This window comes from Dermochelys coriacea, chromosome 2 (genome assembly GCF_009764565.3).
Source record: "Dermochelys coriacea isolate rDerCor1 chromosome 2, rDerCor1.pri.v4, whole genome shotgun sequence".
In the NCBI taxonomy this organism is placed as follows: Eukaryota; Metazoa; Chordata; order Testudines; family Dermochelyidae; genus Dermochelys; species Dermochelys coriacea.
Genome location: NC_050069.1, coordinates 61,796,473 through 61,808,625, shown reverse-complemented (window position 1 = coordinate 61,808,625; position 12,153 = coordinate 61,796,473). Strand labels below are relative to the sequence as shown.

Below are 12,153 nucleotides of genomic sequence, written 5' to 3'. Positions count from 1 at the left end.
TTTGTTCTATTTGCTCTTGCAACTGATCAAGTCTCCACTGTGGTGGAACGAGCAGGTCTAACCCACCACTACCATGTAGACAGGGTGTGCCTTAGACCAAATTGTGCTCCAGGTGAGAAGTGTTTTCGATCTCCCTTCCTCCATTTGTTAAACTTTTGAATATCTTATTTTTTTATTGTATTTTGAGCTCATTTCATGACTTTGCACTATTTGCATGCATGATTTATCCCTGTCATATAAGATGATAAATTTGCATGCTGGGATCTGTAAATCTGTATTTATTCATACCATATATAAACACTTTGTTTCCTCTAAGCTTATAGAAACTTTTTAATTTTAAGAATAACTGAAATGTATTAACATCAAGAAATTGAACTGCGCACCAACATTGGGTGGTATTAAATAGTGTTACAGTAGGCGTCAGCCTTAGAATGCTAAACATAGTATATTCGTTTAAAAGGTTACTTTTCTCACCTTTGCCCTCATTAACTGAAGCACAGCATCAGAGAGATCCATCCAAAGACTGGCCAATGGCATTTTTAAGCGATACAATAGAAAGCAACGTCATCTCTTGTCAGCATGATCAATCGATGATATGTTTTAACGAGCCTGAGCTTCAAAAAGCTGCACGCACCACTCGCGACTGTAAGCAGTATCCTCAAAGCTATTCACACATTAGGAAATGTATCCTTCAGCTGTGCATCATGAATGAATTGGGAGTGGAGAGTGCTTCCTGTGTTGCAAAATGTGATAGATGGTCTTTATCATTGATATCTGAACGTTCCTCACATGTCAGCATTTGGTGAAAGCCCGTACAATTGTTCAAGAGTATTTTCCTGTCTGCCAGCAGCTTAAGGTCATATGACCTCTGCCCCCGGTCTTTTTATGGTACTTCATTTGTCCAAACCTTTCTTTGATGGACAACTCAGGCACTGTCAATGAGCGAGCAAAAAAACCTCCCTTTTGAATTTTTCTTCCAAGCTTCCTATGACCTCCTCTCTGCCGTTGTAACCAAACTGTCTCTTCTTCCGATGAACATGAGTTTCCTTGAAGACAGGCTCAACTCCTAAGTTTTGGTTTGTTTTTTTTCCCATCATTTCTTTGGCAGCAGTGATGGCATCTTCAAATCTGTTTCTATAGGCCACAACAAAATCAAGGTAGCTTCTCATCAAAGTAGTAGTAGTGGTCGTGATGTCCATCGACTGAGTTTGTAATGCCTTGCTTACAATGTTTACTTAGAACAGGATATTGTGCCAGACTAGAAATTTGAAGTCTATAATCTGGCTTGCCAGGCTTTGCATCTTGGCTTTACTTGACTCTGCTAATTCCACCAGGGTGTCGTAAACCTCAGTCATTTGGTATCTCGCTTGCCTTATGCTATCAATGCGGCTTTCCCAGCAAGTGTCACTTAGTGGCTTCCTGGACAGATTTGTAACACTGTACTGGAGGATCTTCCACCTGATGATGCTAAAACAGGATGTATACCCTTTGCAGTACTCGGAAGAGAGAGATGCTGCCTCTAACACAACCAGGTTGAATGGTAGCCACAAGGCACAAAGAAAGATCTTGGATTCAAGGCAAGGATCCTTGCCTGGTTGCCATTGGTTTTTTCCCTTCATGTTCATGTCGTTGTAGCGTTGGCCACAGCATACCTGAAGCTTTATTTTATTCTCATTCAAAACATTTATAAACAGTTCTGTTGAGCCTTTTCCAGTAGTGTTGTCCACAAACTGGAAACAGATAGTGTTGCTTTACTTGGATACAACCATCCTTGTCATCAATTGTAAATGACATCTTTTCACTGTGACTAATGTCAGGAGTGCAGTCCATTATTAGTGTAATACTTCACTTTGCTGAGCCAGATCAATGTTATCAAGCACCTTCCTTGCCATAAGGTCAATTTAGTTTTGAATTGTTTTGCTGCAGTAATGGCCCCAAGCCTCTTTACAAACTACTCGACATAGGTGATCACAAATGACAGAGCTCCTTGGGAAATATGATACTCACAAACCAAGGAAATTACTGTTCAGTGAACAACTTATTCAAATCCCAGAAAACCGAATTATATTCTTTGTAAGGAAGAGGGTAATTGAGATAAGGCACTGAAGCATAGTCCTCCAATGCTGGATTTCTACATTAATAATGCACTGTTTTTCTGTGTCTTTGCATTTATTCAGCTTGAGCCCTGACTCTACCTCCGTCCATTTGGAGTAGGCTGTAAAATGGCCGGGTGACTTTTCATGTTGCTGCAGAGCATCACTAAGTTATGCCAATAATTGTACCTAGAAAGCTCAAGCAATGATTCTTGTCAAATATTTTGAAACAAAACCAGAACACTTTGTAAGTTGATTTCAAGTAAACTAGCAAATGCTGATTCAGTTTGTCACCATTCTCAAGCATCTTTTCATAGTATGACTTTGAGAATTGTTGCTTCTGCTTATTTACTGGAAACATCATATCCTCAATTTTTGCCCAACCCATTCAAAATTGTATGAGTTTAGGATCACCAGCCATAAAGCAGGATCTGATGTATCGATTTGTGGAGTGCAGTTCTTCTCACTGCTGTTTCTGACACTACTTTATCGTTTCTCTCCTCTTCATGTAAACCAGATTTTTCTTTGTCATTACTTTCCTTTTTCATGTGAGCCACATTCTTATCCTCACTCTCCTTTATGCCACCAGGAAAACTGGACAATTTTCCATCACTTTCCTCACATTTACATTTCTTTTCTTCAGGTAAATCTGCTAATTCATTAGTAATAGGACTTCCATCATTTATGCTTCACTCCCTAATTTCTTCTGTTCTGGGACAATGGCTACTACCTAAAGCCTGGTCTGTTCTTTTTCACATATATTTCCCATCAGATTTGCCCCTTGCTGCAAATTAGATTGCAACTGAGCTTTTCACTTCCTATACTCCGCTCCTGAAGGCTTCTTCGGGGGCATATTTATTTTCTATGTGGGAAAACAGCCAGTATTAGGGAGAGCAAAATTCTATGTTCCACAGTCTTAGAAAGTCCTCAACCATTATGTGTTAAGCATGGCAAAAGAAGTAACAGTATTTATTTTATTTTTGTTGCATAGGTAGGGGTTCAATAGGTATTTCTGGCATCTCATTAAATATGTCCTTTATTAGCTGCTACTTACAATCTTCAAGTCTTAAAACATAAGTACACTTTCACAATTGCACAACAAACAAGGTTCACAATATTGCAGCTTGTCTCTCACTTCACTTCACTTCACTCTTGTATCTCACTGACTGGTGATGCCCTTCCCCTTTATATACCTGCCAGGGCATGGCTGACAACATTCTAGGAGGTTCAAGGAAAATGTAGCTGTCTGAAAGGTTCCATGAAATTCTACAAAGGTCCAGAACATTCTAGGTGGTTAGTGGAAAAACGAATCCACATTTGGAATACCTGAAACATTTTACTTCAAACATTCTATTTTCCCTTTTGCTGCTAACAAGAAAAACAGCAAGGTGGTTCCCCAGGTGGTTGCTTGCCCCTAAATCTGGCCCTGCATGTAGATCAGTAGACGCTTCTAAGATATTTTTTGCTCTAACTTCATTATTGAGGAAATCAGGTCCCCCCTCCCCCCCACCGAAAAGAAAGAAAAACACTGTAAAGTAACAGAATTGTAGACAGTTTTGCCATCAGTATGGACAAGAATCTGTTAAACTCGGCAGATAAAACTTCTACAAAATCTAAACAATCCCTGGACTAGTGGAATAGGGCTAATCCTGAAGGCTACCTGAAACTTCAGGTGGTACAGAACATGGCTGTGTACTTAGCAGCATTAGCAGTTGGAACATGACACCTGTTTTCTTAAGCCCTGGTCTACTGAAACTGAGAGTCTGCTCCTCTCTTTGTGAATTACTATGGCAATGGAGATCACTGAGGTACTTTTACTAGCAGTTCTTAAAGTAGGGGCTCTAAAGGCTGGCTATTCTCAGCAGTGTATTAGGAAATACAATGTCTACCTGTTTTCTTGGATTTCTAGTCTGATGAAAGCTTCAGAAGGAAATGTGCATGAATTTATATTTTGTAATCAATTTGATATAGACTAGAAATTTAATTATTCAGCCATTTTCATGAATGCTTGACTTTGCAACCTTACGGCGTTTTTTTTTTTTTTTTAGCATAGTGATTTTGTTGTATAGTTTCCAGGGGTGTATGTGTGTGGTTTTAATAACCAAATTACATTGTGGCATCATGTTGATGCCCACATCAATCATCAGCTAGATTGGAGCCTTTAGAGTCTCTTCCACTTGAGTTAACAGAGAAACTGACAGCAATAGTAGAGGTTTTCATTTCCCTATGTGGAACAGCATTAGAGCGGGATGGGACCCTTTGTCAGTGGGTTTAGGAGAAGAATAATGTTTTGAGACTATTGAGTTCCTTCCTAGGCTCTGGAAGGAATGTACTTTAGTGGGCACGGACTCTTCTGTCCAGTCTACCCAAATGTGACCCCTTCTGCCCTGTCTCCTTCAGTGTGTCCCTGTCCCAGTCCTGTCTCTTTGCCACTCCTGGCTCCTCATCCCAGTCCATTCTCCTTACCTAATCAGTCATTTTCCATCCCTTAAGCTTCTCATCCCAGTCCTAATCTCCTTGCCTAGCAAGTCCAAGTTTTTCTCACTGGACTCCCCTTCCCTACTTATCCCTTTGTCACATTCTGAGGTGCAATCCAGACCAGTGAGGGGTTATCACCTGCCCCATAACTTGGAAGTACTGTTCCCTCAAAGCTGTGCGTGCGCACACACAGTGAAACACCGCGCGCACGCTGTGGCTTTGGCCGCGGCTTCTTTTTTTTGGCTTCGGCGGCAGCACAGAAGAAACTTTTTGTGCACACAGCCTGTTAAAAATTAGAGGGAACGTTGCTTGGGAGCCTCATAATATCTCACAAAGTTGTAGCCTACCAGCATGCACGTCACACCCTCACTACCTGTGTGCTAGACAGCCCTGGCTCAGCAGTTCTGACACCAGCAGCCTGTCTATAGCTCCACAGCACCACTCTGGCTTCCAGCAGCCTTGGTTACTACTTGCAGGGTGACCCCAATGCACTCCCAGCCCCAGATTTTCCCAAAACCATGTGCTCTGTAATGTCCAGCCCTCTCCTGGACAGTTGAGGTATTAAGGTTCATGTTTCTGTAAGGAGTCAATATTCAACAGGTTGTTACTTTAACTGAACAGTTCAGTTTAAACACAGCAATGGATTGATTAGATTAAAATACGTTTATTACCAAAAGAAGACAGGATTTTAGGTGAATTCAAGTATGAGATAAAGTTAGAAAGGGTTACAAGCAAATAAAAGTGAAAACAGGTACCTGAAAGTCTAAATCTTAATCTAGCAACTTTTTTTCCGAAGGGTTTGTTTAAGAAGGCTTTTTAAAACTCTGTCTTCCAACAAGATGGTGACTGACCCTTTCCTTGGTCAGGCTGTCCTAGAGGTGTTGGTGCCTTTGCCACCTTAAGTAAACTTTTTTTTTTCTGCCCCTTCTTTTTATAGTCCAGTGGATTCTTCTGAAGGTTACCCTTCAAAGCAACATTTATTCAAAAGTCTGGTGGTGAAGAAGGGAACATACTCTTTCTTCCCCTCACTTGTGTTTTCTAAAATGCAGATTGTTTTGTTTGCTGCCATCTCCTCCCCCCCCCCCGTTTACTAATACGTAAATTGAGGTAAACATTCCTTTGTTTAGGACAGACCTGTTTAACAACTTTGTATAGGCAGGGCTGTCTGATTTTGAACATGTGCTAATACCATCATACACAGGGAATTCATAACTTTACATATAATGTTGCTACGTACATTTCACCATATTATTGACCAGTGAGGAGGAGTTTTTCAAATGATACTTTGCATATTTTGTACAAAGATTACTACAATGGGGTGTTAGGTCACACCTTGCACTCCCAGTCTCTGTCTCCTTACCTAGCTGGTCCCCACTTCCCTATTCCCCCCCAAAAACCCCAACAACTCCAGTTCCTCCTCCCTAGTCGTCTTACCCAAGCTAGTCTAGTGACCCCCCCTCATGTATTCTGTCCCCACTGGCTCCCAATCTCTAGCTCCCTCGCTGGTCTCTTCATCCAATCTGTGTCCTCTTCCCTCCCTCTGCTCCTTGTCCTGTTGTCTTTGCCCAGTCAGTTCCAGTTCTCCTCCTGCACCCTGGCTCCTTATCAGATCTGTTTTCCCTGCCCCCTTGTTGTCTTTCCCCCACCCCCACCCACTGGTTCTCAGTCCCAGTGTCCCCCTGGCTCCTTAACCAGTCCATTTCCTCCTGCACCTGTTGGTTCCCAGACTTAGTCAGTCCAAGTCTTGCCCCACCCCTGGCTCAGAGACCCAATCTCCATCCCATGCTCCCAGCCCAATTGCAAAAACTGCTATTTGTCAAGGCTTACCATTTAGCCAGATTTGGATGGATTTGCACAGGATAGCAAAAAGGTACATCGCTGACAAAAAGGCCACCTCTTGCCAAATTTCAAGTCCCTGTGTCAAAACATAGAAAAGAATGATTTAACATAGGCAAAACAATATATCTTCCCCTAGCCTTATACTCAGAAACAGCTGAGGTGTGTTGGCTGAAATTCTTCAGACTCATTCAGCCTGATGTAGACATCCAGCATGGAAATTTTCATCTTAAACAGTTAACGTTTGGAAAAGTTATAAGCAACTGAGACCAGAGTCTTAATAATAATAAATGAAGTAAAGCACTAAATAGTGGGACTGGATCCACTGTTACTTTAGCCCAGAGCCTGCAAAGGGAGTGAATGTGACTCCACATGGCTATAAGGCTCTGTGGACCCTTCTTTTTGTAGGCTTTAGGTCCAACACTAGTTTTTCTCCTGATTGATGTTGCTGTAAGAGAGAGCACACACCCTGTGCCTGGGTCCTCTAGCTCTAATAAAACATTCTTACCAGTAACTAAGCACAAACCGGAATATTGCAAGAATACAAAAACCTAAGCCCCAAGGAAAGAATAGAAGAATAGTTTTCCTGCTTAAATTGATTGGATGTCTGGGGAAGGGAGAGCTTCATTCTCTACCGTTCTTTGTTGGCTCCAAAGTGATGGAGGGATAAAAGGAACTGAAAGCTCAAATGATGTTCTATTGAATTTGAAATTCCCTAAAGTGCATTCTTCTCCTACCTATTCTGTACATCCTTTTAAAATCTATATCTGTTTTTGCTTCTAGCTGCTTTTGAAAGTTAGGCTTTAGTAACTGATGTGGATTAAAGACTAAAAGCATTCTTGTAAATAGAAATCCTAATCTGGCATTTTTGCCCCATAAAGAATTATATTACATGGACATGTAGAAATGTCATCCTTTCCTTCTGAATGCTGGAAGTGCAGCTGTTCCCAAAAGCCAGCTAATGCGTGCGCGCGTGTGTGTGTGGTGGTTTATTTTTTTTACCACAAAGCTGAGGGCTGAAGAAGGCAATCAGAAAGGCAAGATATATTCTGCTTCTGGTAAGGCAAGAAGAAATCACACCACTGGTTTCATGCACAGATATCTTGAGTGGTTGGCCAGCTGACATGAGTTTAATGGCTGCAGTTCTGCTGGTTTGCATAGGGGTGGAGTTGAAGCTGTATGTCAGTCAATGGGAAGTGGGGGGGAAAAGAATGAAGAGATAGCTCTGGGGTAAGGAAGAGAGGTGCTGTGGAACTGGTGAAGATGAGTGAAAAGTACAGAGTCTTAGTCCTGCAATGCAATACGCTAGCATGGACCCCCATGTAGGATTGGGAACTTGTCTATGCTGAGTGAGTGCTGTAACTCTGCTCCACTAGAATAGCAATTTTGGAAGAGTAGAGTGCAGGGATTCCAGGGTTACAATATTGTGGGGTGGGGCATGCAAGTGTTGAACATTCACTGGGTTGATTTGGCCTTGTGTGATGGCAGGGAGTATAGATTATGGGCTGGGTCTAGGGTTGTCAACTTTCTACTTGCACAAAGCAGAACACCCTTGCCCCGCCCCTCCTCTGAGGTCCTGCCCTGCCCCTTCCCCAAGTCCCTACCCACCACTCCATCCCACTCCCCCTGTCACTCGCTCTCCCCACTGTCATTTTCACCAGGCTGGAGTCTGGCTGGGGGTGTGAGTTCTGGGGTGCAGGAGGGTGCTCCAGGATGGGATGGAGGGGTTTGGAGTGCGAGTGTGCTGTGGGGGGGAGGTTTAGGGTTCTGGCTGGGGATGAGGGGTTTCGGCTGCCAGAGGGTTCTCCAGGCTGGAACCAAGGGGTTTGGAGGGCAGGAGGGGGATCAGGGCTGGGGCACGGGAGGGAGTCAGGGGTGAAGGCTCTGGGTGGCACTTACCTCAAGCAGCTGATGCTTGGGGCGGGGACAGTGTGCGGAGTCCCCTAGCTGCCCCTACGCATAGGAGCCAGAGGAGGGACATGCCACTGCTTTCAGGAGCTGCACGGAGCCATGGTAGGCAGGAAGTCTGCCTTAGCACTGCTGCATCACCGACCAGACTTTTAATGGCCCGGTCAGCAATGCTGACCAGAGTTGCCAGGGTCCCCTTTCAAATGGGCATTCTGGTTGAAAACAGAACACCTGGCAATCCTAGCAGAGTCCTCGGCTGTGTTGAACTCCTACTTAATGCAGTTGAGTTGGGAGAAGGCTATTAAACCACTTTTCCGCCTCCCCAGATTTTGGGAGAGTCAGAAAGCTGACTTGGCAACTGCTCTAACTTACAGGTCTGATCCTGCTACCAATCAAATATTTTGGGAAAACTTCCTTGGCTTCGGTGAAACAGGACTGGACAAAAGTGATTGAACTAAACTCTTAGATACTTTGCCTGTAAAAAGTCCACCTGCTAACTGCATAAAGGTGAGGAATGTAATTTTTCATAGAAAAAACATGTTCTCATCTTATCTAGTTTAGTCAGGATTTAAAATACTGTGAGCCAACATATGGCATATTGCAGTGTTGGCGTCTGCCCTCCCCTGGTAGTGAATCATGGTTATTAAGAATCTGTGGCCTTTTGATTCTGCCATTCAAAATAAACATATCTTCAAAATTACTAGTAAATTCAGAAGGGGGTGGGGGGGAACTGAGTCCCTTTTGATTGGGCTGAATGTGATTTATAAACAGAAGTTTTCTTGCGTCTTTTTTTTTTCTTTTTAGACTAAAACATCCTTTTTGTGGCTATTCATTTGAGTACATCTGATATTGTTAAAATCAGACTTTTAAAATAAGAATTAAATTAAAACCTAAAGTTGATGTTAAATGATTTTTTTCCCCTTTCTGTATTGGTTTAAGCTCAGTGAAGAGCTGCATGTATTCACAGGATTAATATTAATGGACTGAACAATAATATTTAAACTATGCTCAAACAATAAATTGTCTTAGAGTACTTGCAGCTATGTCTTGCTCAATTGCATCAGCTGGTTAGAGCTGACTGAACTAGTCATTCAACAGCTATATAATAATACTAGTAACTAACTCATATTAAAAATGTGGTGGTTTTTAGCAACCTGTCTCTGAAAAATCTATAGAAGAAGTGTAGACAAATAAAAACCCTACGGATTATGGTATCAACTTGGTCTTAGATGATACTCCAACAGGTCCAGTTGAGCAGCCCTTCTTGTCCACTCACTGGACTGCAGTGAGGGGAGCTAACCTTTGGATCTTATGTGCTTTAAGCTCTAGAGTTTGAACTAAGTCCAGGCAAAGCCGCTGTCTTAAGGACTTTAGATGCATGCTTGAGTGCTAGACAGTGGATGGGACCCCTTCTTTTGAGAGCTCAAAGCTCATGGTCCAACTGCCTTGCCTCTGTTACCACTGCTGACACTCCTCAGCTCAAACACACCCTCTCTCAGAACTTCATCTGTGTGGGTATTTTGGGCCCACCCATTAACTCTTCAAAGGGCAAATGGTAGGTGTAGCACATATCCTGAAAAGACTTACTTTGTACTGGATCTGAAGACACTATTGCTCTTTACTTAAGCACAAGAAATACAGAGTACAGCTCATATAGAAAATAACACACATCCTGCCTACAATGCCCCTCCCTATAGCTCACCCTTCCCTTGGGCAATTGTCATAGGGCCATGACCCAGTTGGCTACCTCTGAGAGCAATTAGGTATTCCAGGTGACACCCTTTAGTTAATTAGAAGTGCCACAGCTGAATTAGGAAGAGGCTATGATAGTATTAATATGAACTTGCCCATGAGAGAAGGGAGTTCTCTACAGGTGGAAGCCCTAATAGAGATTTAGGGTTAGCAGGAAGAGCCCCAGAGAACTGTCAGAGTCCAGGGGAGAAGGAGAGAGAGTTAGGGAGCTCGTCTCTCCGCTCTAGAGGCCTATAGTGTGAGCTTGGCTCTGGAGCAGGAAAGCTGAAGAATATGCTCCAAATAGAAAGCAACCCCTAATGAGGGCAAGTAACTGTGAAAGTTAGTTCCTTGAAGAGGAGTAGCTAAACCAGAGACTGAACCCAGCTGGGGCGGGGACCAGAGTAGTTGAGTCTGAGAGGCAAGAGCGGTGCTGGCAATTGATGGATAAGAAGAAGCAAGAGACTCTGGTAAGGAAGAAATGGAAGCCTTGAACTAATTTTTTGTTGGTTTAGTGATTATTGAAAAACAGTTTCCCCCGAATAAGGGATTGACAGAAGGAAAGCCTGTGTCAAGACTTATTTATATGACAAAAGGGGAAACTGGGGCAACAGATGGCATATGGGCTAGTGACAGGGACCATCTGAATTCAGGTAGGCAGGGATCTCTGCGCCTCAGATTGCTGCAGCAACTTCTGTCGTCTTAAACAGGTGAAAAGTGGCTAAAGACCCCCAAATAGATAAGCTCCTCCTTTTTATAAGTTTCTAGTTCCTCTATAGGTGACTCTCTAAAATCAGATTCCTCAGGTGATCCCAGGTGACAAACCAGTTCTCCTGGGCAGGAACCAGCTTTTGTCTAATGTGTCTGTATTTGACTAGAGGTCAGCCCTGTATGGCTACCCCTTGGAATTTCAGTCATCATGAAGGCAAAAAGACAATGGACAAGACAGAAAGGTGCACCTTCAAAATATTTGCAGTTTGATAAAATACATAGTTTATGGTCTTACACAAATTAAAAAATTGCTCAGATTCCTCAACTCAGTACATATGCATATAAAATAGCTGGTTGAGGGCCTTCCTTAATGATAACTCTCCTGCTATGACTGATGTAAAGAGAGGTTTGTGACTGAAACTGGCAAGTTCCAAACAATGAAAGTCTATCAGGGACTAGATTGTAAGATTTCTTCCTTTGATCCTATAAGGAATTGTAACTAGTAGAATTTAAAGTATGCAATCTTGAATTTTTAATAAATATTTATCAGTGCTGAGTTGGACCCTGCACTGTAAATACTTAAGCATATGCTTAACTTTGGACTCCAATGGAACTAGTCATGTACCTAAAGTTAAGCATTATGCAAGCCTCTGCAGGCAAAGGGTCTAAAAGGCTATAAATATGAATATAATTTCATTTGATCTCCTTTCAATTTCATTTTTGACGAGAATTCACTGGAGGGCAGTATATAGCAAGAGTAATATCTGGAAATGTTTTGCTATAGACTGAACTACAAATTATCACATTTACCAAATAACTAAAAAGAAAAAGTAGGAGCAAACAACAATATTGCCAACCCAGAGCTTTCAAAAATCATGAGTCCATGCCACCAAAAAAATGAGATTTTTAAAGATGTTATCTTCTAGCTTTTGAGCTTTTAGGGTGCTTTCTAATCACATTTCCAAACTTCTCTCCGCAACTGAGGGCTGGGAACTTTTTTTTTTTCTCCCCCAGTTGATCACAACAAACTTGTGTCTATATTAGAATTTCACAATATTTGTAAAATGAGGTGCCTGGGAAATGGCTGTAGTATGTTTAGCTTTTGTTGTATATGTGGGCAATGCAGGTTTGAAACAGTCAGGTCCTTTTGCCCAATTAAAAACCTAAATTCAAAAATTGTTTTAGTAACTTAGTAACAATTGAGCTGCTTGATTAGAATTTCTCATTTAAACCTAAGCAAGCTATGTTTTTGATGTCAGGGTTTCATTAATCAGAAATGAGGTCATCCATGCTTGTGACATTGGCTTTCTGTTGTGATGCAAAGGGTGCACCTGATGTGCAATAAAAATTCAATGTGTTTGAGTGAACTGTCTGGGTTCTGAGCCATAATAAATTT

General features: G+C 42.1%; 1 long non-coding RNA gene across 1 annotated transcript in view; it reads left to right on the top strand.

Annotated features, from left to right (window-relative positions):
- Positions 1-12,153, top strand: part of LOC122458663 — a 48,394-nt gene that overhangs the window by 3,454 nt on the left and 32,787 nt on the right. The window contains exon 2 of the long non-coding RNA XR_006278776.1: positions 8,690-8,822. This is a non-coding gene — a long non-coding RNA (uncharacterized LOC122458663). The remainder of the gene's footprint in view (positions 1-8,689; positions 8,823-12,153) is intronic.